Here is a 26,175-nt window from a genome sequence, read left to right as displayed (position 1 = left end):
GGAAGTCCTTCTTCACCCAAAGGGTGATTAACATGTGGAATTCACTGCCACAGGAGGTGGTGGCGGCCACAAGCATAGCCACCTTCAAGAGGGGTTTAGATAAAAATATGGAGCAGAGGTCCATCAGTGGCTATTAGCCACAGTGTGTGTGTATATATAATTTTTTTTGCCACTGTGTGACACAGAGTGCTGGACTGGATGGGCCATTGGCCTGTTCCAGCATGGCTTCTCTTATGTTCTTACTGTCCATCCCTGGACCAAAAGAAGCCAGGTTGCATATGACACGAACCAGGGCTTTCTCGGTGGCAGCGCCAGAACTCCGGAACACTCTCCCAGAGGCCATAAGGGCCCTGCGGAATCTGCCTACGTTCCGCAGGGCCTGTAAGACCGAATTGTTCCAACAGGCCTTCGATATCTAACTGAGAGAGAGCTGCCACTGGACATCATATAGAGCACCATGTAGAGTCCTGGTGGTCACCACCGAATTTTCAGAACCGCCTATGTTGTACTGTATTAACACAGCACCGTGAAATGGTTTTAAATAATTTAAATATGTAATTGTTTTATGTGTTTTATTGGTTTTAATGGTAGTGATGTAATGTTGTGAGCCGCCCTGAGCCTGCTTGCGGAGAGGGCGGGATATAAGCTTAATGTAATAAATAAATAAATAAATAAATAAGCAGGGTAACACTATACATCCTTGTCGAACTCCTTTTCCTATTCTAAACCAATCAGTTGTTCCATATCCCGTTCTGACAGTTGCTTCTTGACCCTTATACAGGCTTCTCAGGAGACATGTGAGGTGGTCTGGTACTCCCATCTCTTTAAGGACTTGCCACAGTTTGTTGTGATCCACACACAATCAAAGGCTTTAGCATAGTCAATCAAACAGCAATAGACGTTTTTTCTGATACTCCCATGCTTTCTCCATAATCCAGCGAATGTTGGCAATTTGATCTCTAGTTCTTTTACCGTTCCGAAACCCAGCTTGAACTTCCGGTAGTTCCCAATCGACATACCGCTGAAGCCTAGCTTGGAGGATCTTTAACATGACCCTGCTGGCATGTGAAATGAGTGCAATGGTGCGATAGTTTGAACATTCCTTGGCATTACCCTTTTTTGGGATTGGGATAGAAACTGACCTTTTCCAGTCCTGTGGCCACTGTTGCGTTTTCCAAATTTGTTGACATTATGTGCGCATCGCTTTAACAGCATCATCTTTTAGGACTTTGAATAGCACCGTCTTTATCCTATCCCAATGTCTGCACTCAAAGACCAAACACTCTCTGTCTCCTCTACACCAGTAGGGATGCTTGAACATACACTGTTCTGCTCCTCAGGAAAGGAAAAGGAAAGGAACAGTCCCCTGTGCAAGCACCAGTCTTTTCCGACTCTGGGGTGACGTTGCTTTCACGTTTTCACGGCAGACTTTTTACGGGGTGGTTTGCCACTGCCATCCCCGGTCCTCTACGCTTTCCCCCCAGCAAGCTGGGGACTCAATTGACCGACCTCGGAAGGATGGAAGGCTGAGTCAACCTCGAGCTGGCTGTGAGAGCCTTCTCCAGCCCCACCCACCTCACAGGGTGTCTGTTGTGGGGGAGGAAGGGAAAGGAGATTGTGAGCCGCTCTGAGACTCTTCGGAGTGGAGGGCGGGATATAAATCCAATATCTTCATCTACCTCACAGGGTGTCTGCTGTGGGGGAGGAAGGGAAAGGAGATTGTGAGCCGCTCTGAGACTCTTCGGAGTGGAGGGTGGGATATAAATCCAATATCTTCATCTACCTCACAGGGTGTCTGTTGTGGGGGGGGAGGGAAAGGAGATTGTGAGCCGCTCTGAGACTCTTCGGAGTGGAGGGCGGGATATAAATCCAATATCTTCATCTACCTCACAGGGTGTCTGTTGTGGGGGGGGGGAAGGGAAAAGTGATTGTGAGCCGCTCTGAGACTCTTCGGAGTGGAGGGCGGGATATAAATCCAATATCTTCATTTACCTCACAGGGTGTCTGTTGTGGGGGAGGAAGGGAAAGGAGATTGTGAGCCGCTCTGAGACTCTTCGGAGTGGAGGGCAGGATATAAATCCAATATCTTCTTTTCTTCTTCTTCTTCTACCTGAAAACCCAGCTTCTGCCAGGGATCGAACTCAGGTCGTGAGCAGAGAGTTCGGACCACAGTATTGCATTACTGCTGCTTTACCACTCTGCGCCACGGGGCCGCTTTCTGCTCCTCGGGCAATTGTCTAAACAGATGACTAGATCAGTCACAAATCATATTAGTCACTCATCAATAAATGCTGTGTTTCAATAAAATCCTACCCTTCGAGGTTCATTTAAGTAGCCCTTAGGGATTCTAAAAGCTGCCAATCAGTTTGATTCAGCAGTGTTCTTGTGCAAGCGCAGTATTTTGGAAAACCTGATACAAACCAGTTTGGCAGGCGTTTGCTGCAGACCAAGTCTGTTGATTCTATTTGATATCTGGTTGGGGCAGAGAATGGCACCATGTCGGTCTTGAGAAGAGCTTTGCTGTGTGATAGGAGTAGAGCCCAGTGGAGAGCCCATAAGAGAAGCCATCTTGGATCAAGCCAAAGGCCCATCCAGTCCAACCCTCTGTGACACACATTGGCTCAAAAACCCAGGTGCCATCAGGAGGTCCATCAGTGGGGCTAGGACACTAGAAGTCCTCACACTGTTGCCCCTCACAAGCACCAAGAATACAGAGCATCACTAGCCCAGACAGAGAGTTTCAACAATAATCTGTGGCTAACAGCCACTGATGGACCTCCCCTCTATATACTTATCCAGTCCCATCATGGAGCCATCTATGCTTGTAGCCACCACCACCACTACCTCCTGTGACATTCTTTATTCTTCCTCCCCAGAGATGTTAAAGTGCCACTCCTGACAGTTTTTGAGGCAATCCAATCTCTCTTTGGCCTCTCAGTTTGCCAGAGAGGACTTCATTTCATAAATGAGTTAAACATTGTATCTTCCCAGTGTTCTGGGATGTCCTGGCCTCCCTGGTGGATCTCCTGATGGCACTTGGTTTTTTGGCCACTGCGTGACACAGAGTGTTGGACTGGATGGGCCATTGGCCTGATCCAGCATGGCTTCTCTTATGTTCTTATGTGACACAGAGTGTTGGACTAGATGGGCCATTGGCCTGATCCAAGATGGCTTCTTTTCTGTTCTTAGGTAGGGTGGCAGACACCCAGACCGCCTTTTCCATCATGGTGCCTTCATTGGAACAGTTGGGTTTCAACAGACAGGTCAAACATTTCTATCTTCTGAAGGCTTTTTACTGCCTGAGTAATAAAGGCTTTGTACGGTTATAGCATTTCTTTAATGCAGAGAGCTTCCAAAACAGATAATCGATATTGCACATTGGAGGGGGTGAGCGGATGAATAAGCATCAGAGTAAAAAATCTTAGCTGCCTAAGGATATTTAAAATGAGTTGTGGCTTAGGGCTGATGAATCAACAAAATCCCGTGCCAGTGTTCTTTCTCATGACGACGTAGGCTAAGTTACTTTGTTTAGGGTGATTAACATGTGGAATTCACTGCCACAGGAGGTGGTGGCGGCCACAAGCATGGCCACCTTCAAGAGGGGTTTAGATAATAATATGGAGCAGAGGTCCATCAGTGGCTATTAGCCACAGTGTGTGTGTGTGTGTGTATAATTTTTTTTGGCCACTGTGTGACACAGAGTGTTGGACTGGATGGGCCATTGGCCTGATCCAACATGGCTTCTCTTATGTTCTTATGCATCTAGCTGTTAAATCTAACTGCTCCATGAAATTGATAGTAGCTTCTTTACCTTGTTTGTGAAACAACTATCCTCTCTTTGTGTGTAAACATCTATCCCTTTGTGTGTGTGTGTGTGTGTGTAAGATGACATTTGGCTTCTCAGCCCTAAGTTATTATGACAACGTAAGAACATAAGAGAAGCCATGTTGGATCATGGCCCATCCAGTCCAACACTGTCACACAGTGGCCAAAAATACCAGGCACCATCAAAAGCTCCACTAGTGGGGCCAGAACACTAGAAGCCCTCCCACTATGCCTTCCCAAGCACAAGAATACAGAGCATCACTGCCCCAGACAGAGAGTTCCAACAATACGCTGTGGCTAATAGCCCCTGATGGACCGCTGCTCCAAATGTTTATCCAATCCCCTCTTGAAGCAGGCTATGCTGGCAGCTGTCACCACCTCCTGTGGCAGTGCATTCCATGTGTGAATCACCCTTTGGGTGAAGAAGTAATTCCTTTTATCAGTTCTTTCAGAACACTATGTATAGATGTGAAATTCTAATAGAAAAAAGAGATTGGATTTATACCCTGCCCTTCACTTGGAGTCTCAAAGCAGCTTACAACCCCCTTCCCTTCTTCTCCCCACAACAGACACCCTGTGAGATAGGTGTCACTCTACCACAGAGGTTCTAAATTCATTTTCAGTGGCTCCTTGGATTCAGCTATATTTTGGACCATCCATTTCTAGAAGAAAACAAAGATATTTGATTTATATCCCGCCCTCCACTCTGAATCTCAGAGTTTCAGAGTGGCTCACAATCTCCTTTTCCTTCCTGTTGTGGGGGGAGAAGATAAGGAGATTGTAAGCCGCTTTGAGTCTCTGATTCAGAGAGAAGGGTGGGGTATAAATCTGCAATTCTTCTTCTTCTTCTTCTTCTTCTTCTTCTTCTTCTTCCTCCCCCACAGCAGACCCTGTGAGGTGAGTGGGGCTGAAAGGATTCTCACAGCAGTTGCCCTTTCAAGGACAACCTGTGCCAGAGCTATGGCTGACCCAAGGCCATTCCAGCAGCTGCAAGTGGAGGAGTGGGGAATCAAACCCGCTTCTCCCAGATAAGAGTCCACACACTTAACCACTACACCAAACTGGCTCTCAAGACAACTCTCAAGACAACGCCTCAATTACTATTTCAATATCCACTGGAGCACAGGACCCCTCTTCCAGAATTTGGAGTCTTCTGCTCTAAGAGGACTTCAGGGGGATGCTCTAAATGCATGACCTTGCTTCAGAACAAGATTCATAGATGTCTTGCTTATCTTCAAGCCACACGTCTCCGAACAATCGTCTCCGTGAGGTGTCGTCAAAGAATTCAGAAACTCGTCTTGCTAATGAACCGTCTTATTGGACAGCCACTCATTTGTCAGGCAATCATGACCAATGCTTGTTGATAAGTCTATTATGCAATACAAAACCAACCCCTACGGCAGAATGAAAGGTCACATTGCAAAGCTGCTTTCCTTCTTCCCTGATAGCACCTTGGAAGAATTCCATAAGGTCATACCAATCAAAGGAAACGTGGGTCATCATCTTCTGAACACACCACCATCCTCATTAAGTCCTAAGTGAGGAATTTATTCTGCTGGAGGAAGTCTTTCGGGCCATATAAACGATCCCACAGTCCGAGGAGTCACACATCTATTTGAGGTCTTCTCCTCCCATACAAGCTCCAGTTGGCAATCAGGGTAAGTCTGTAACTGCTTTCTGTACTTCTCTTCGCTAACAATTTGCATGCATCAAAGGGAAGCTGTCTCTCTCTCTCTCTCTCTCTCTCTCTCTCGGCTTGGCTTCGCGAACGAAGATTTAAGAAGGGTGCAATAGTCCACGTTTGCTGCAGGCTCGCTGGTGGCTGACAAGACCAATGTGGGACAGGCAGGTCCGGCCACAGCGGTTGCAGGGAAAAGTCTGATTTAGGGTTGGTCCTGTAGCAGTGCGATTCTTCCTCAATCTCCTTTTGTCCTCAAGACCAGCTATGCGTGCGTTCTCAAAGGAAGAGACAGCCTGGTGGATGGTGTGCCTCCATGCTTTGCGATCTGAGGCTAGGTCAGACCACTGGTGATGGTTGATGTGACAGGTGCTAAGGGATTTCTTCAAGGAGTCCTTGTACCTCTTCTTTGGTGCCCCTCTATTTCGATGGCCGGTGGAGAGTTCGCCATACAGGGCAATCTTGGGAAGGCGGTGGTTTTCCATCCTAGAAATATGCCCTGCCCAGCGCAGCTGCGTCTTCAACAGCAGTGCCTCGATGCTGGTAACCTCCGCCCTCTTGAGGACTTCAGTGTTGGTCATTAAAACCAGCTTATATTTCTACAAGATTCCCCTGTTGCTTGTCTGAGAAAGAATACCCCTTTCTTTCAAGACTAAGGCCGTTTTCCCACTGAGCTTACCTCGGAGCGACGTCCCTCTTCACCGCGCAGCATCTGCGCAGATTTCCCACCAACTGCTCCAAGGCTGCTTGAAGGAATCAGGAAGTTCCCGACCTTTTGCGTCGCAAATGGAAACCGCTAAAAACCAGTTTACGTTAGCAACGCAAAAGCCACGACTCTACTTGGTTACTCGGAGCAGTTGGTGGGAAATCCGTGCAGACGCTGCGCGGTGAAGAGGGACGTCGCTCCGAGGTAAGCTCAGTGGGAAAACGGCCTAAGTCTTGATCAAAGTGGCAAGGCATTGCTGGGGTACATTGGCTTCTTTGGAGTTTGGAGAAGCATTTCCTAAATATGGGATTCAGAAGTGCAGATCTGGCACATGGGCCTTTACCCTCACAGCTCCTGCTTTGAGGAATGGACTCCTTGAAATGTTGAGAGGGACCCCCTCTTTGGACATCTTCAGGAGGTGGAAGAAGAAGAAGGTGGATTTATACCCCGCCCTTCTCTCTGAATCAGAGTCTCAAAGCGGCTTACAATCTCCTTTATCTTCTTCCCCTGTGGGGTGGGTGAGGCCAAGAGAGCTCTCACGGCCACTGCCCTTTCAAGGACGACGCGTTCAAGAGCTATGGCTAACCCAAGGCCGTTCCAGCAGCTGCAAGTGGAGGAGTGGGGATTCGAACCCGGTCCTTCCAAATAAGAGTCCGCACACTGAACCACTCCACCAAACTGGCTCTTGATAGCTTGATACCTTCCCATTGCAATCGCTGATGGCAACGCATTCAAGCCACGCTAATATAAATCATCTTGATATTGCCAGCAGAAGAAAATACGCTGACATTTTTAATCCGAGGGGGAATACCAGTAGTAAAAGCAGAAGCAGAAGCGAGGTGTGGTCCCTCTGAGTCAGCTGTCAGGTCAAATTATATTGAATATGGGTGTGGATCACCCATCACTTCCATCACTCTTATTTAATATTTATATTAGTGATTGGTGCTCCTCCCTGTCCTGTAATGATTTCCATTCACCAGGCTTCACCTCCCTGAAACAGCCAGCACTATTATACGCTGCTGACATAGCATTGCTTGCAAGATCGGTAGTGGGAATGCGAAGATTCTTACCTTCCCTCTCAGGTTACTGCTCCAAAGAAGGCCTGGGCTGATTCCGCACTAACCTTGCTCCGCACCAAGCTCCCATTTCTCTTTGGAGCAAGCTAGCGATTTTGCACCAGCTGCTCCGCTCCGCCATTTTGCATAGGGAAAACCCGCAATTTGCCACGCCGCAGCGTAAACCTGGGTTTTTTTTCAGGTTTACACGGCAGTGCAGCAAATTGCGGGTTTTCCCCATGCAGAATGGCGGCGCGGAGCTGCTGGTGCGAAATCACTAGCTCGCGCCAGAGAGAAATGGGAGCCTGGCCCGTTGCAAGGTTTGTGCAGAATCAGCCCTGGTTATTAGACCCAGGAGTGCAGCCGTGTTGGTCTGAAGCAGTAGAACAAATTTTGAATCCGGTGGCACCTTTAAGACCAACAAAAGTTTATTCAAAGTACTAGTTTTTGTGTGCAGGCATACTTCAGCTACGTAGAAATTTTATTTATTTATTTAATCAGATTTATATCCCGCCCTTCCCTGACAAGCTCAGGGTGACTAACAACAAATAAATGAAAGTTAATGTTTCAGGCAGATGATAGATTGATAGATAGATAGATAGATAGATAGATAGATAGATAGATAGATAGATAGATAGATAGATAGATAGATAGATAGATAGATAGATAGATAGATAGATAGATGCCTCTACATAGGTGAACAGCAAATTAGCATACAACTTATTGAAGATGTTTTGACACATACAAAGACTAAATAGCAAAAACAAACTAAGTTTATAGGTCACATATGTTTGGATTTAATTACATGGAGAAAACAGTGGAGCAATAAATAGGTCAAAGTAGAAAACTAATGCGTAAAGTATCTTTCTTAATGGTTCAGAGTAATTGAGACTGCTGTTATATTTCAATAGCCCTTGTGTTACACTACATTCACTCTTCCAATGCTATACAAAAAAAAAAAGAATACATTAAAATACAGAGGATGTTTAGCCCTTCTTGGCCTGGTTATTAATTGCTCAACATTAAATTCTCCTTTTTTTAAGAAAAAAAAATAAGGGAATATAAAGAGAGCCAGTTTGGTGTGGAGAGCCAGTTTGGTGTAGTGGTTAAGTGTGTGGACTCTTATCTGGGAGAACCGGGTTTGATTCCCCACTCCTCCACTTGCACCTGCTGGAATGGCCTTGGGTCAGCCATAGCTCTGGCAGAGGTTGACCTTGAAAGGGCAGTTGCTGTGAGAGCCCTCTTAGCCGCACCCACCTCACAGGGTGTCTGTTGTGGGGGAGGAAGGGAAAGGAGATTGTGAGCCACTCTGAGACTCTTCGGAGTGGAGGGCGGGATATAAATCCAATATCTTCATCTACCTCACAGGGTGTCTGTTGTGGGGGAGAAAGGTAAAGGAGATTGTGAGCCGCTCTGAGACTCTTCAGAGTGGAGGGCGGGATATAAATCCAATATCTTCATCTACCTCACAGGGTGTCTGTTGTGGGGGAGGAAGGTAAAGGAGATTGTGAGCCGCTCTGAGACTCTTCAGAGTGGAGGGCGGGATATAAATCCAATATCTTCATCATCTTCTTCTTCTAAAGTGCACAGGGTCAATGGCTGGTCATAAGCTAGATCAAGTTGAGACGATCTGGGAGCAATGTTTCAGTTTTATCTTTCCTGGATGATCCAACTGAGTTTGGCAACGATAGCTGTCACTGGTTCAGTTACAGCCATCACAATACTTTTTTTTTCCTACCGTGGGAAGACCATATTTCCCAGCTGCAATTCACGCCTTCGGCGCTAAGGCTTCTGGATGCTTACTATATGCAGCGGCTGGTCCCTTCCACCTCTACGATCCTATGTGTGAACAACCATCGATGGCTTGTTTCTTTCTGTCTTTCAGGATTGCCCAGTCTGACAAACAAAACGATGTGTTCTCGTTCCTCGTGCAACCGGGCTGGAAGTTCTTGCTGTGGCTCCAGAGATAGCTATGGTTATGGTGTTTACCCCACACCTTCCTGGACAAAGCAACCTGCAGCCTTCATCCCTCCTCAAGGCCTAAAACAACCTGCGGCTTTCTATCCACCTCAAGGCCTAAAACAACCCGCAGCTTTCGTCCCGCCTCAAGGTCCGACGCGACCGGCGTGTTTTTACCCGCCTCAAGGTCTAAAGCAACCTCCAACTTTTTACCCGCCTCAAGGCCTAAAACAATCTCCCGGGTTTATCCAGCCTCGTCTCCAAACCCAACCTCCCACGTTTGTCCCGACTCCACTCCAAACCCAGCCTGCGACGTTTTTCCCACCTCAAGGGCTGAAGGAGCCAGCAGTGTTTGTTCCGCCTCCCGAACAACCGATCTTCCAGCCACAAATGAGGCAGCAGGTCAAACAGCCTCCCCAGTGGCCCTCTATGCTGAAGTAGACAACGGAAGAAAAAGATGCGATTCGGGATCAAATAGCTGCTGAACCGTCTTCCGCTCAGTCTGTCTCAATGCTCTGGTTCCGTGACATAACCTTCCTGTCATAAAATTGTACAACGGCGCTCGTCTTTCATCGCTTCAAAAACGCATGTGCTTTTTGTCTACTCTGTTATACGTTGTTAGTACAATGTGTTTCCCACTTAATCTTTAAATGGCCTGTAAGGACCATTAAAATCTGTGTTTCCTTCAAGTGTGTGTGTGTTTCTGCAGTTCCTTTGGGAGGCCCACCTCCTTGGTGACAGAGCTCTTTGTGAATCTGAAGTTCCTTTGAGCATCTGCAATTGCATTGTTATGCAGAGTGGTTAGGGTTGCCAAGTCCAATTCAAGAAATATCTGGGGGCAATGGGGGTGGAGTCAAGAGATTTTGGGGGTGGAGTCAGGAGACATTGAGGGTGGAGCCAGGAGCAAAACTGTGACCAGCACAATTGAACACTCAAATGAGTTCTGGCCATCACATTTCAAGGGACAGCGCAGCTTTTAAATGCCTTCCCTCCACTGGAAATAATGGATTGGGGCAACTTCTTTCTGGGTTCATAGAATTGGACCCCCTGATCCAATCCTTTTGAAACTTGGAAGATGTTTTGCGGGGTAGCACTGGATGCTATGCTGAGAATTTGGTGCCTCTACTTCAAAAAACAGCCTTCCCAGAGTCCCAGATAGCCACAGATCAATTTTCCATTATCCCCTACGGAAATCGATCTTTATAAAGAATAATGGAGTGCCCAGCAGATATTTCCCTCCCCTGCCCGCTTTCTGATGAGCCTGAAGTGGGGAGAGGGCCTCCAAACCGGAGGATCCCCTCCCCCCCACCTGGGGATTGGTAACCTTAAGAGTGGGCGTCCTTTTCCTGAAATTCATTTTTGTATGTCCATCGATTCCACTTTGTCAGCTTCTGTGCAGTTCTCATCAACTCTTGGACCGATTTCGCACTAGGCTTGTTCCAGGAAGAAAGCCCTTTTGCTTCCCGGCGCTTCTCTCGGTTTTTGCACAAGCTCCACAGAGCTGCACATTGGCGCGCCACTTTTCTGCAGCAAGCAAGATCCTCTAACAAGCGGTTTCTGCTTGCCACGGGAAAAGCGGCACACCAGCTCGCATCTCCGGGGCTGCTTCTGCGAAAACCAAGAGAAGCGCTGTGGGGCAAAAGGGCTCTCCACTTGGAACAAGCCTCAGTGCAAAATCAGTCCTTGATTCATATCAAATAAGGAGTTTATTGAAGGACATCCATGTTCACATGGAATTCACTGCCACAGGAGGTGGCGGTGGCTACAAGCATAGCCAGCTTCAAGAGGGGATAGGATCAACATAGGGTCAACAGTGTGATGCGGTGGCTAAAAAAGGCAAATGCAATTTTGGGCTGTATCAACAGAAGTATGGTGTCCAGATCACGTGATGTGATGGTATCGCTTTACTCTGCTTTGGTAACACCTCACCTGGAGTATTGTTTTCAGTTTTGGGCACCACATTTTAAAAAAGATATAGACAAGCTGGAACGGGTCCAGAGGAGGGTGACGAAGATGGTGAGGGGTCTGGAGACCAAATCCTATGAGGAAAGGTTGAAGGAGCTGGGGATGTTTAGCCTGGAGAGGAGGCGACTGAGAGGTGATAGGATTGCCATCTTCAAGTACTTGAAGGGCTGTCATATAGAGGATGGTGTGGAATTGTATTCTGTGGCCCCGGAAGGTAGGACCAGAACCAATGGGTTGAAATTCAATCCAAAGAGTTTCCGGCTCAACATTAGGAAGAACTTCCTGACCATTAGAGTGGTTCCTCAGTGGAACAGGCTTTCTCGGGAGGTGGTGGGCTCTCCTTCCTTGGAGGTTTTTTAAACAGAGGCTAGATAGCCATCTGACAGCGATGAAGATCCTGTGAATTTAGGGGAAGGAGTTTGTGAGTTTCCTGCATCGAGCAGGGGGCTGGACTAGATGACCGTAGAGGTGCCTTCCAACTCTTTGATTCTATGATTCTATGAACATATGGAGCAGAGGGCCATCTGTGGCTATTAGCCACAGCGTATTATTTGTTTCTTTATTCATTCGGCTTATATCCCACCCTCCCCACCGAAACAGGCTCAGGGCAGCTCACATTTCCGTGAAAACGTCGTATAAAAACCAGGAATTGATATAAACCATCAGTGACATATACAAATACAAGAATATATCAAAAAACATAGTATCAGGTGCTTAAATTGATCTTAAATTTTTAGTATGTACGATGATGGCGGGCAGCTGCCAATTCACTCCGTGTCCAATTTTGCTGTGCAGCTGGTATTACTAAGATGTTCTATCAGGAAAACAGATCTTGAGGTCATGATTGTTCGGGGTCTGTTGTTATCGTCGATCTTAATGAAGAAATGCCTGGCGGCAGGGGTCGTTTTGTAGAAAAATAGGTAGTGGAGCGCATTAGTATAACTCATTAGCATATGCGCCCCCCCCCCGCACCAGCCAAAAGCAACCTGATGCAAGAAAGGAGAGCCCCGAGTGAGTGAGGCCTGCTTGGGCTAGCTAGAGATCCAGCCAGCCCAAGCAGGCCTTGCTCACTTGGGGCTCTCCTTGGCTTGTCCCTCCCCCCAGTCAAAAGGCCAGCAAGCCACCCGCTGCTCAAAATCACATTAGAAGTGGAGAAAGAAGGAGAAGAAGAAGATACTGGATTTCTATTCCGCCCTCCACTCCAAAGGGTCTCAGAGCGGCTCACAATCTCCTTTCCCTTCCTCCCCCACAACAGACACCCTGTGAGGTAGATGAAGATATTGGATTTATAACCCGCCCTTCACTCCGAAGAGTCTCAGAGCGGCTCACAATCTCCTTTCCCTTCCTTCCCCACAACAGACACCCTGTGAGGTAGATGAAGATATTGGATTTATATCCCGCCCTCCACTCCAAGGGTCTCAGAGCGGCTCACAATCTCCTTTCCCTTCCTTCCCCACAACAGACACCCTGTGAGGTAGATGAAGATATTGGATTTATAACCCGCCCTTCACTCCGAAGAGTCTCAGAGCAGCTCACAATCTCCTTTCCCTTCCTCCCCCACAACAGACACCCTGTGAGGTTGATGAAGATATTGGATTTATATCCCGCCCTCCACTCCGAAGAGTCTCAGAGCGGCTCACAATCTCCTTTCCCTTCCTCCCCCACAACAGATACCCTCAGATAATCCCGTGCATTATCTTGTAAAGCTCTATCATGTCACCCTGCAGTCGACGTTTCTCCAAGCTAAAGAGCCCCAAGTGCTTCAGCCTTTATTTGTAGGGAAAGTGTTCAGCTAAGAAGGCACCAACCTACAGCAAGAATTTGTATAGTCCCCGTGATGGGAGAGACTGAGGTACATAAACAAAATATGTTGGCTTTGAATCCATTGGTCCACAATTTTTGTGAAAAAATGAGGAATGTCAGCTACTGTGAGAATTTATTTTCAGAAAACTTTTGCAGTAGGAAGAAGAACATGACAGAAACCTCTAGGCCAGGGGTGGCCAACCGTAACTCTCCAGATGCTGGCTGGGGCTGATGAGAGTTGTAGGGAAAAACATCTGGAGAACCAACATTGGCCACCCCTGTCCTAAGGGAATTGATCTCCATAGGGAATTACTTTCATCCCCAAGGCATCATTACTAAAGCAAGTACCGAATAATGAATGAGTTTAGCACTGCTTCATACAAATCCTTAACAAATCCCTTTTTTTTGTTGTTATTATTTCTCCATGGATTATGGAGATAGAGCAGAATTCAATAATATAATGATCTGACTTCTTCCAAGACGGTGAGGAAACAGAGAGGAGGCAATGGAATAGAAGTAAGGTTATGCAATAGAACAAAGGGAATGTGCTCTTCAGAAACGTCAGCTGTTGCCAATTTGGTGTAGTGGTAAAGTGCTCAGATGCTTATCTGGGAGAACCGGGTTTGATTCCCCACTCCTCCACTCGCAGCTGCTGGAATGGCCTTGGATCAGCCAGAGCTCTCTTCTCTGGGAGAACCAGGTTTGATTCCCCACTCCTCCACTCACAGCTGCTGGAATGGCCTTGGGTCAACCAGAGCTCTCTTATCTGGGAGAACCGGGTTTGATTCCCCACTCCTCCACTCGCAGCTGCTGGAATGGCCTTGGGTCAGCCAGAGCTCTCTTCTCTGGGAGAACCGGGTTTGATTCCCCTCTCCTCCACTCGCAGCTACTAGAATGGCCTTGGGTCAGCCAGAGCTCTCTTCTCTGGGAAAACCGGGTTTGATTCTCCACTCCTCCACTTGCACCTGCTGGAATGGCCTTGGGTCAGCCATAGCTCTGGCAGAGGTTGTCCTTGAAAGGGTAGCTGCTGGGAGAGCCCTCTCCAGCCCCACCCGTCTCACAGGGTGTCTGTTGTGGGGGAGGAAGGCAAAGGAGATTGTGAACTGCTCTGAGACTCTTTGGAGTGGAGGGTGGGATATAAATTCAATATCTTCACCTACCTCACAGGATGTCTGTTGTGGGGGAGGAAGGGAAAGGAGATTGTAGGCCGCTCTGAGACTCTGTCCTTGAAAGGGCAGCTGCTGTGAGAGCCCTCTCAGCCTCACCCACCTCACAGGGTGTCTGTTGTGGGGGAGGAAGGGAAAGGAGATTGTAGGCCGCTCTGAGACTCTGTCCTTGAAAGGGCAGTTTCTGGGAGAGCTCTCTCAGCCCCACCCACCTCACCGGGTGTCTAAAGGAGGTAAAGGAGTTTGTGACCGCTCTGAGACGCTGAGATTTAAGGTATAGGGTGGGATATAAATCCAATATCTTCATCATCTTCTCCTTCTATAGAGAACTCATGCTGCCTTGAGTTCACTCATGCATGGCTTGGCTTCCAAAAGCCATTTGAAGAGAACCAGTTTGGTGCAGTGGTTAAGTGTGCGGACTCTTATCTGGGAAAACCTTCCCCACTTACAGCTGCAGGAATGGCCTTGGGTCAGCCATAGCTCTGGCAGAGGTTGTCCTTGAAAGGGCAGCTGCTGGGAGAGCCCTCTCAGCCCCACCAACCTCACAGGGTGTCTGTTGTGGGGGAGGAAGGGAAAGGAGATTGTAAGCTATCTGTGACTCTGAGGTTCGGAGTGGAGGGCACGATATAAATCCAATGTCTTCTTTAAATAATAAAAAAATCTTCTTTAAATCAAAAGAGTTACCGGCTCAACATTAAAAAGAACTTCCTGACCATTAGAACGATTCCTCAGTGGAACAAGCTTCCACAGGAGGTGGTGGGTTCTCTTTCCTTGGTTTTTAAACAGAGGCTAGATGGCCATCTGACAGCAATGAAGATCCTGTGAATTTAGGGGGAAGTGTTTGTGAGTTTACTGCATTGTGCAGTGGGTTGCACTAGATGACCCTGGAGGTCCCGTCCAACTCTATGATTCTTTTCAGTTTTGAGTAGCAAGCAGCAGCCTCACAAGATTAAAATAACAATGTTGGATCAGGCCAATGGCCCATCCGGTCCAACACTCTGTGTCACATAAGAACATAAGAGAAGCCATGTTGGATCAGGCCAATGGCCCATCCAGTTCAACACTCTGTGTCACATAAGAACATAAGAGAAGCCCTGTTGGATCAGGCCAGTGGCCCATCCGGTCCAACACTCTGTGTCACATAAGAACATAAGAGAAGCCATGTTGGATCAGGCCAATGGCCCATCCAGTTCAACACTCTGTGTCACATAAGAACATAAGAGAAGCCATGTTGGATCAGGCCAATGGCCCATCCAGTCAAACACTCTGTGTCATATAAGAACATAAGAGAAGCTATGTTGGATCAGGCCAATGGCCCCTCTAGTCCAACACTCTGTGTCACACAGTGGCCAAAAAAACTAGAAGCCCTCCCACTGTTGCTCCCCCAAGCACCAAGAAATACAGAACATCACTTGCCTCAGACAGAGAGTTCCATCTATACCCTGTGGCTAATAGCCACTGATGGACCTCTGCTCCATATGCTTATCCAATCCCCTTTTGAAGCTGTCTATGCTTGTAGCTGCTGCCACCTCCTGTGACAGTAAAAAAAGACTAACAAAGTCACCCTTAGAAGGCAGTACACTTACAAGTTGAGTTTTGCAACAAGTCACTTCAAAACAAGTAGCCAGCGTAGGCCAAAGTATTGGATTCAGATTGAAGCCCCAGACTTCAAGCACCCCAACAAATTATTGGACAGGAGTATATAATGAAAGAGCAGTGAGGAGAAAAACAATAAAGCTAATTAACGAAGCACTTTTATAAGCGGTGGTTCCAACAGGGTCGCCAAGTCCAATGCAAGAAATATCTGGGGACTTCGGGGGTGGAGCCAGAAGACATTGGGGTCGAGCCAGAAGCAAGGTTGTGACAAGCATAATTGAACTCCAAAGGGAGTGCTGGCCGTCCTGTTTAAAGGAACTGCCTTCGGTCCACTGTTTGAAATGCCTTCGCCCCACTGGAAATAATGAAGGCTAGGGGCACCTCCTTTTGGGGCTCATAGAATTGGTCCCCCTGGTCCAATCTTTTTGAAACATGGAGGAGAAGCATTGGGTGCTATGCTGCAAATTTGGTGCCTCTACCTCAAAAAAAAAAAAAACAGGCCCGAGAGCCCCAGATATTTACAGATCTATTTTCCATTATACCCTATGGGAATTGGTCTCCATAGGGAATAATGGAGTGCCCAGCAGACACTCCCCCCCCCCCGCTTTCTGATGACCCTGAAGTGGGGGGAGGGCCACCAAACCAGGAGATCCCCTGCCCTCACTTGGGGATTGGCAACCCAAGGTTCCAATCTAGATGTTATTTTATCTAAATTAAGCCCACCTAGAATGAAAAAATGTCCCAGAGCTAGTTGTATATTATACAAAGGGCAGGACTTGAATAAAAGATCCTTCCTTTATGTCTCAGGACCTGTGTTGGCATTAGGGTTGCCAATCCCCAGGTGGGGGCAGGGGATCCCCCGGTTTGGAGGCCCTCCCCCCGCTTCAGAGTCGTCAGAAAGCGGGGGGAGGGGAGGACAATGTCTGCTGGGAACTCTATTATTCCCTAGGGAGATTTATTCCCATAGAAAACAATGCAAAATTGATCCGCGGTTATCCGGGGCTCTGGGGGGGCTGTTTCTTAAGGTAGAGGCACCAAATTTTCAGCACAGCATCTAGTGCCTCTCCCCAAAATATCCCCCAAGTTTCAAAACGATTGGACCAGGGGGTCCAATTCTATGAGCCCCAAAAGAAGGTGTCCCTTATCCTTCATTATTTCCTATGGAAGGAAGGCATTGGAAAGGTGTGCGGTCGCTTTAAATGTGATGGCCAGAACTCCCTTTGGAGTTCAATTCTGCTTGTCACAGCCTTGATTTTGGCTCCACCCCTAATGTCTCCTGGCTCCACCCCCAAAGTCTCCTGGCTCCACCCCCAAAGTCCCCAGATATTTCTTAAATTGGACTTGGCAACCCTAGTTGGCATCATTCCAGTTGACCAATCCAACGTAGGACCAATTATGTAACTTCACCAACCGCTTGTGTTACTAACCAGGTGCCTCGATCAATTAAGACTGCCAATTAGCTCTGACACTATACAGCTGTATCAGATTTAATTAAGCAGACAACTTCCACCAACTCATAAGCCTTGGTGCTAATGAGATGGAAAGGGTAGGGCTACTCTGGTGGCATGGTACCCAGGTTCCATCACCTGTCCAGTGGGGATATTTGGGGAGGCACACCAGGGGTGGGTGGGAATATCACCTGGGGGATGCTCTGTTTTTTGGGAAAACTCTAAATTGGGGTTCAGCCATACAGTTTTCCCCAAAAACAGAGCATCTGACTGGCCAGCTGGCCCATGGTGGAGAGGAGATGCAGAGTGACATGATAGAGGTTTACAAAATTATGCATGGGATGGAGAAAGTAGAGAAATAAGTACTTTTCTCCCTTTCTCACAATACAAGAACTCGTGGGCATTCAATGAAATTGCTGAGCAGTAGGGTTAGAATGGATAAAAAGGAAGTACTTATTCACCCAAAAGGTGAGTAACATGTGGAATTCACTGCCACAGGAGGTGGTGGTGGCTACAAGCATAGCCAGCTTCAAGAGAGGATTGGATAAACATATAGAGCAGAGGTCCATCAGTGGCTATTAGCCACAGTGTATTGTTGGAAATCTCTGTCTGGGGCAGTAATGCTCTGTATTCTTGGTGCTGGGGAGGGGGGAGGGGAAGGGCAAAGTGGAAGGGCTTCTAGCCCCAACTGTGAACCTCCTGACGGCACTTGGGTTTTTGTGGGGGTTTTTGGCCACTGTGTGACACAGAGTGTTGGACTGGATGGGCCACTGGCCTGATCCAACATGGCTTCTCTTATGTTCTTATGACCTGGGGGCTGGCAACCCCACCTGGCGCCCTTCAAACTGCTAGGACTGATGACCTACCCAGCCCTTTGAACATCTCCCATTCTCCTTATTTCTCCCTTTGAAGCTACAATGGGCTTTACCTCAGATGGAACCATTGTTTTGAACACAAAAAAAAAGCCTGGTCTCTTGATAGTCATTATAACTCAAATAGGATATTGCAAAACTGGGAAAAGGTAAAGAACAACAACACTGATCAAGGAGTTGTAATATCTTTCCTGTAAGGAAAGACTAAAAAGTTTGGAACTATTTAGTTGAGGGTGGGGAAGAAGAAGAAGAAGAAGAAGATGATGATGATGGTGATGATGGTGGTGGTGGTGATGATGATAATATTGGATTTATAGCCCACCCTATACTCTGAATCTCAGAGTGGTCACAATCTCCTTCACCTTCCCCCCCCCCCAACAGACACCCTGTGAGGTGGGTGGGGCTGAGAGAGATCTGACAGCAGCTGCTCCTTCAAGGACAACAATGGCTGACCCAAGGCCATTCCAGCAGCTGCAAGTGGAGGAATGGGGAATCAGACCCCGTTCTCCCAGATAAGAGTCCACGCACTTCACCACCACACTAGACTGGCTCTACACCAAAGATGGCTAGCGGGAATGATTGAGGAGTACAAGATTATGCATGGAGTGGGGAAGTAGATAGGGTGTTTTCTTTCTCCCCCACGCCCCCTTGCATAGTACTAGAACCTCTGCACCAGTAAAGTTGTTAAGTAATAGGTATAATATAGTCAGAAGGAAATACTTCTTTACTCACTGATTAATTAAATTATGGAAGTCATTGGCAATGGATTTAGAGAATGACTATGATCGTGACTGGTTTTTTTTTTTTGAAAGTGGGGTTAGATTTATGGAGGAGAGGTAAGCTTGAATCCACCAAGTTATCTCCGCTTCACCAGCCTCACAGGCAGGGCGGGCGAATGGGAGCTGGCAAACTAGACTATTGCCTAGAAGCAGGAGCAGGGGGCATGAGCCCCCTCCCCACTCACACCATCCCTGAGCCTCTGGCTCATTTTTTTCTCAGCTCTGAGGGATTGGAGAAACTCCCCCCATCTTTCAAAGCCAAAAGAGTGCCATTTCCCTTCCCCAGCATCTTCTGTGGGCACTGGGGAAGCGAAGGGCTGAATGTTCTTTTGGCTCTACGGGATGGAGGAGTTCCCCCAACCCCTCAGAGCCAAAAGAGTGGCATTTCCCTTTCCCAGCGTCCTCTGTGGGCACTGGGGTGTCAGACACTGGAAAGCTTTCATGCTATGATATGCTGCTGTGTTCAAACCGCAATGACTTAACTGACTCCATTTTCTAACATTTGCTACTAACCCCAAATAGAAACCTTGAATATCAAAGTAGAAGTGAAGCTGTTACTAACCCTACTGTGAATCCCTGTCCTTGATACTAACAAAGGCAACAACCCTTTGAAGATAAAACGCCTCAGGGAAAGCCAGCAGAGCTGTTCCTGTGAGAATAGGAACCACAACGAGATAAGGGAAAGCAAATGTGTGAAATGTATCACTCTAGGGTGGGAATGTAGATTTGTTTAGAAAACCTTTGATGTGCATCTAGTTAAAACATCTATGCTCTAGGAGAGAGTATCAGTTCCAATGTATCCATGCTCAGAAACGATGAACTATCAAATAGTCTTAACATTGTACCAAATGGAAGTCTGCCTAATTTGAAGTTCCATTGTCTGACAATGGGGAAGCAAAGGGCTGAGTGTTCTTTTGGCTCTGAGGGATCGAGGAACTTCTCCAACCCCTCAGAGCCAAAAGAGTGGCATTTCTCTTTCCCAGCGTCCTCTGTGGGCACTGGGGAAGTGAAGGGATGAGTGTTCTTTTGGCTCTGAGGGATGGAGGAACTCCTCCAACCCCTCAGAGCCAAAAGAGCGGCATTTCTCTTTCCCAGCATCCTCTGTGGGCACTGAGAAGTGAAGGGCTGAGTGTTCTTTCGGATCTGAGGGATGGAGGAACTTCTCCAACCCCTCAGAGCCAAAAGAGTGGCATTTCTCTTTCCCAGCATCCTCTGTGGGCACTGGGGAAGTGAAGGGATGAGTGTTCTTTCGGATCTGAGGGATGGAGGAACTCCTCCAACCCCTCAGAGCCAAAAGAGCAGCATTTCTCTTTCACAGCATCTTCTGTGGGCACTGGGGAAGTGAAGGGATGAGTGTTCTTTCAGCTCTGAGGAATCGGAGGAACTCCTCCAACCCCTCAGAGCCAAAAGAGTGGCATTTCTCTTTTCCAGCATCCTCTGTGGGCACTGGGGAAGTGAAGGGATGAGTGTTCTTTCGGCTCTGAGGGATCGGAGGAGCTCGCCCAACCCCTCAGAGCCAAAAAAAATAGTGTTTCCCTTTCCCAGCATCCTCCAAGGGTGCGGGGGAAGGGAAGGGCTGAGTGATCTGACCCCACTCAGCTTTCCCACACTGCAGGAAGATAGAGCAGGGGGAAATTTGCCTGGAGGGTTCCTGAATAGGAGCCTTCCATGCAAATTGGGCCATCTGGCCCTGCTCAGCACGGAAAGGTTGATCGGGAGGGGGGATTCTTTTTAGTGGTTCACTTACAGAGTATTTTTCTTGTTTGATTAACGCCCATATTTGAAGGGCATTTATGTTAGCCCATTTGAACATGCTTCTTTCTGCTGTGCTATACAGGAGGTTTAAAAAAATACCATTCCTTGATAGTCCCTGTGGGAACAGGCCATGTACTTTTATCCTGCAGATTCTACTGTGATTTACATGCATCTTATCTCGATTCTATATTGCAATCTAGGCTACCCAACCCCCCTGCCCTGCCGGGGGACCCCTGAAATTAGCAGCCTAATCCCCCGCTCCCTAAAAGTCTGATAGCGGGGGTGGGGGGGTGGAACGATGTCGTGTCTTTCCTTGCCTGGCTTCAGGCTTCTCCCTTCCTCCGACTTACAAAGACCCGCCCTCCGCCGGCCTGCTATTCGCTCCAGTCTGGCCTCCCTTCACGAGGTGCATGCTGGGACTTGTAGTCCTTGCATCCTCTCACGTCTGCTGAGCATTATTCTCTATATGGAGATTGCCTAAAAATCTGATAGCGGGGGTGGGGGGGTGGAACGGCGTCGTGTCTTTCCTTGCCTGGCTTCAGGCTTCTCCCTTCCTCCGAGTTACAAAGACCCGCCCTCCGCAGGCCTGCTATTCGCTCCAGTCTGGCCTCCCTTCGCGAGGTGCATGCTGGGACTTGTAGTCCTTGCATCCTCTCACGTCTGCTGAGCATTATTCTCTATGTGAAGATTGATTCTCATAGGGTATAATGGGGAATTGATCTGGAGGTTTCGGTTTGCGGTAGAGGCACCAAATTTTCCATATAGTATCTAGTGACTCTCCCCAAAGTATCTCCCAAGTTTCAAAACGATAGGACCAGGGGGTCCCATTCTATGAGCCCCAAAAGAAGGTGCCCCTATCCTTCATTATGTCCTATGGAAGGAAGACATTTAAAAAGGTGTGCAGTTCCTTTAAATGTGATGGCCAGCACTCCCTTGGAGTTCAATTATGCTTGTCACACCATTGCTCCTGGCTCTGCCCCCAATGTCTCCTGGCTCCACCCTCAAAATCTCCTGGCTCCACCCCCAAAGTCCCCAGATATTTCTTGAATTGGACTTGGCAACCCTATTGCAATCCCTGGAGGGTGAATCTGATGAAAGCTTACTAGCCACAAATAAGGCTGAAGCCATCGAAGTGGTGGCAAACTTCCTTTACCGTGCGCATAAGAGGAGAAGTCTGTTTAAAATGTTCAATTAGCCACCTTTTTCCCTGCTTCCTTGATTTGATACTGTTGTTGTTGTTATGCCAATAAGGGTTCTGCGACTGTGACTGATCAGGGGAGCATTTGTACAGAGGGTACCTCAAGAGGAGCCCTCCGTGCAAACTAGGGTTGCCAATCCCCAGGTGGGGGCAGGGGATCCCCCAGTTTGGAGGCCCTCCCCCCGCTTCAGGGTCATCAGAAAGTGCTGGGAGGGGAGGGAAATGTCTGCTGGGAACTCTGTTATTCCCTCTGGAGATTTATTCCCACAGAAAATCATGGAGAATTCATCTGCGGGTATCTGGGGCTCTGTGGGGGGGGGGCTGTTTTTTGAGGTAGAGGCACCAACTTTTCAGTACAGCATCTAGTGCCTCTCCCCAAAATATCCCCCAAGTTTCAAAACTATTGGAACAGGGGGTCCAGTTCTATGAGCCCCAAAAGAAAGTGCCCCTATCCTTCATTATTTGCTATAGAAGGAAGGCATTGAAAAGGTGTGCCGTCCCTTCAAATGTGAGGGCCAGAACTCCCTTTGGAGTTCAATGATGCTTGTCACAGCCTTGATCTTGGCTCCACCCCTAATGTCTCCTGGCTCCACCCCCAAAGTCTCCTGGCTCCACCCCCAAAGTCCCCAGATGTTTCTTAAATTGGACTTGGCAACCCTAGTGCAAACGGGGCCCGATTTGGGCCAGCACTGGGAGCCCTCCCTCACTGGAAGGCAGGGGGCGGAGCCTTGCCTGGGGCGGCAAAAGCCCCAGCTCCGGCCCTGCTCACAGGATTGCTGCCAAGATAGGATGGGGACGGAAGGCCCAAGCATTCTCCTCAGAGGAAAGGCAGGATAAAAATGTACTAGAGAGAGATCGTATCTAATGGAATTACTGTGTGGATGGCTGAGACAATGTAGGTGAATCACTGTGATTACACCGAAGTAGTCCCTGTGCTAATTGTTTTCATTATTGCCACTCTTATCGTGAAAGGCTTGCTAGGAATCATGGGGCAAATGATGGGGAAATGGCCCTGGCGCAATTCTCACCCTCCAAGGGAAAAGCATGTTGTTGCTGTTGTTTTAATAAGTCCAATATCCCAATTAAGGTTGCCAATCCCCAGTTGAGTGAACAAAAACAACCAATAGGTTATAGTGACCAAAGAACTATGCCTTTCTGTAACAATAATAAAGGATTAACAATGTACATTCTTTGGCGTAGTGGTGAAGTGTGCAGACTCTTATCTGGGAGAACCGGGTTTGATTCCCCACTCCTCCACTTGCAGCTGCTGGAATGGCCTTGGGTCAGCTGTAGCTGTGGCAGAGGTTGTCCTTGAAAGGGCAGCTGCTGTGAGAGCCCTCTCCAGCCACACCCACCTCACAGGGTGTCTGTTGTGGGGGAGGAAGGAAGAGGAGATTGTGAGCCGCTCTGAGACTCTTTAGAGTGGAGGGTGGGATATAAATCCAATATCTTCATCTACCTCACAGGGTGTCTTTTATGGGGGAGGAAGGGAAAGAAGATTGTGAGCCGCTCTGGGACTCTTCGGAGTGGAGGATGGGATATAAATCCAATATCTTCATCTACCTCACAGTGGTCGTTTTCGCACTCACCTTAATCAGCAGTGACGACCCTCTTCACCGCACTAATTGCCGCGGAGCACCCAGAAGAGCCGGAAAGCCCCGGCGCTTTTGCGGTGCAAACGGAAACTGGTTTTTGGCGGTTTCCGTTTGTGCCACAAAAGCGCCGGGACTTTCCGGCTCTTCTGGGTGCTCCGCGGCAATTAGTGCGAAATCCGCGCAGATCCTGTGCGGTGAAGAGGGTTGTCGCTGCTGATGAAGGTGAGTGCGAAAATGACCAGTGTGTCTGTTGTGGGGGAGGAAGAGATAGGAGATTGTGAGCCGCTCTGAGACTCTTCGGAGTGGAGGGCGGGATATAAATCCAATATCTTCATTTACCTCACAGGGTGTCTGTTGTGGGGGAGGAAGGAAAAGGAGATTGTGAGCCATCTGAGACTCTTCGGAGTGGAGGGCGGGAGATAAATCCAATATCTTCAGCTTCTTCATCAAATATAGATAGTGCTGATGTGCAGGAAGTCACCTTCTAACCAGCACTACGCTCAAAGAAATGGCTCAGCCTTGGGAGTCAGCATAGTGCCGGTTAGCGTTTTGTTGGAGACTTGTCAGTCCCTTTAGGGAAAGGATGAATAATCCCTGCAGTTTTGGGAATGCCAGCAAGAACGTTTTGAACTTTCACATCTTTCATCAACCAGTTTTTCATGGAGCACCCTACGCCAGAACAATAATCAAAGCAAGACTGGCCAAGTCGACTTCCTGCACGTTGGGACTCCTTCTTACAAGAATTTCTATATTTGATGTATATTGTTAATTCTTTATTATTTTTACAGAATACATCACAGTTATTTGGTCACTATGACCTACTGGTTGTTTTCGTTCACACTTCTAGGGTGGCCTCTCTCCAGGTTTTTCTAATCTCCAGTTGGGGGATCTCTTGGTTTGGAGCCCTTCCTTCTGCTTCAAAAAGAGAGAAGGAGAAAAGCTGTTGGGTGCTGCATTGTACCCTATGGAGACTGGTTCCCTTGGGGTATAATGGAGCATCAGTCCATAAGAACATAAGAGAAGCCATGTTGGATCAGGCCAATGGCCCATCCAGTCCAACACTCTGTGTCACACAATGGCCAAAAAACCCAGGCACCATCAGGAGGTCCATCAGTGGGGCTGGGACACTAGAAGCTCTCCCACTGTGCCCCCCCCACAAGCACCAAGAATACAGAGCATCTCTGCCCCAACAGTACACTGGGTTCCAACAGTACACTGTGGCTAGTCGCCAGTGATGGACCTCTGTTCCATATGCTTATCCAATCCCCTCTTGAAGCTGGCTATAAGAACATAAGAGAAGCCATGTTGGATCAGGCCAATGGCCCATCCAGTCCAACACTCTGTGTCACACAGTGGCCAAAAAACCCAGGCACCATCAGGAGGTCCATCAGTGGGACCAGGGCACTAGAAGCCCTCCCACTGCCCCCCCCTAAGCACCAAGGGAAGCCATGTTGGATCAGGCCAATGGCCCATCCAGCTCAACACTCTGTGTCACACAGGGGCCAAAGAAACCAAGTGTCATCAGGAGGTTCCCCAGCAGGGTCAGAACTCTGGAAGCCCTCCCACTGTGCACCCCTCAAGCGACAAGAATACAGAGCATCACTGCTCCAGACAGTTCCAACAATATGCTGTGGCTAATATCTACTGATGGACCTCTGCTCCATATGCTTATCCAACCCCCGCTTGAAGCCGTCTATGCTTATAGCCAACACCACCTCCTGTGGCAGTGAATTCCATGTGCGAATCACCCTTTGGGTGAAGAAGGACTTCCTTTTATCCATTCTAACCCAACCGCTCAGCAATCTCATGGGCAATGAGCCTCAAATGAAAGTACCCCCATCCTCTATTATTTTCAATAGAGTGAAAGCATTTCAAAAGAACATGGTCCCTTTCAATGCAATGGCAGCTCACGCAGAACTTGTTTTAGAGTTCCTGGATTTTCCTTCCTGGTAAGTCCCCCGCCCACTTGTTGGCTTTACCCGGCAACCCTAATCCCCATTCTTTCTTTTTTTTCTTTCCCTATTGCTCTCAACATTTGAGAAGAATGGATGTCCCCAGTCTTCATTAGGCTATTTATTAAATGATGGGGTCTTTTAAATTTATATTAATGCTAGGTGGGGGGGGGATTGATTTGTAAGTTCCAGAATATGGGAAATTACAGCTTTTATAACATGCAACTCATCATAGTATTAGAAAGAGCTGGGGCTGCAAGAAATTGTAGGGAGAGTTGCCACAATTGGCTTTTTGCATACAAATGTTTTCACACCACTCAGTTGAGGACTGTGGCTTTCCCATCCTTACTGCATAACTGCTCTGCTCAGTAGGCAATTCTTTAAACAGATAATTCATTCACAAATCATATAGAGAAGTCATTAATAAGCAGTCAGGGCTCTTTTTTTCTAGCAGGAGCTCCTCTGCATATTAGGCCACGCCCCTCTAATGTAGCCAATCCTCCGAGAGCTTAGAGGGCTCTTAGTACAGGGCCTACTGTAAGCTCCAGGAGGATTAGCTACATCGGGGGTGTGTGGCCTAATATGCAGAGGAGCTCCTGCTAGAAAAAGAGCCCTGAAGCACTATGATTTCAATAAAATCCTACCCTTCCCAGGGGGAGTGAAGCCTCATCATCATGCACTCTCTTAAGAGAACACTTTATTGAGATTCCCACCTTGAACTGGGTAAGGGGGAGGCTGGTGTCACTCCTCTGAGCCGCTGGAGGGGCATGGGAATCAGGCATTTGTCTGGGGTACTGGGAGGGGGAAGCCCAATTCAGCGCCC

This window comes from Heteronotia binoei, chromosome 1, assembly GCF_032191835.1.
Source record: "Heteronotia binoei isolate CCM8104 ecotype False Entrance Well chromosome 1, APGP_CSIRO_Hbin_v1, whole genome shotgun sequence".
Lineage (NCBI taxonomy): Eukaryota > Metazoa > Chordata > Lepidosauria > Squamata > Gekkonidae > Heteronotia > Heteronotia binoei.
This window is presented reverse-complemented; position numbering follows the sequence as displayed.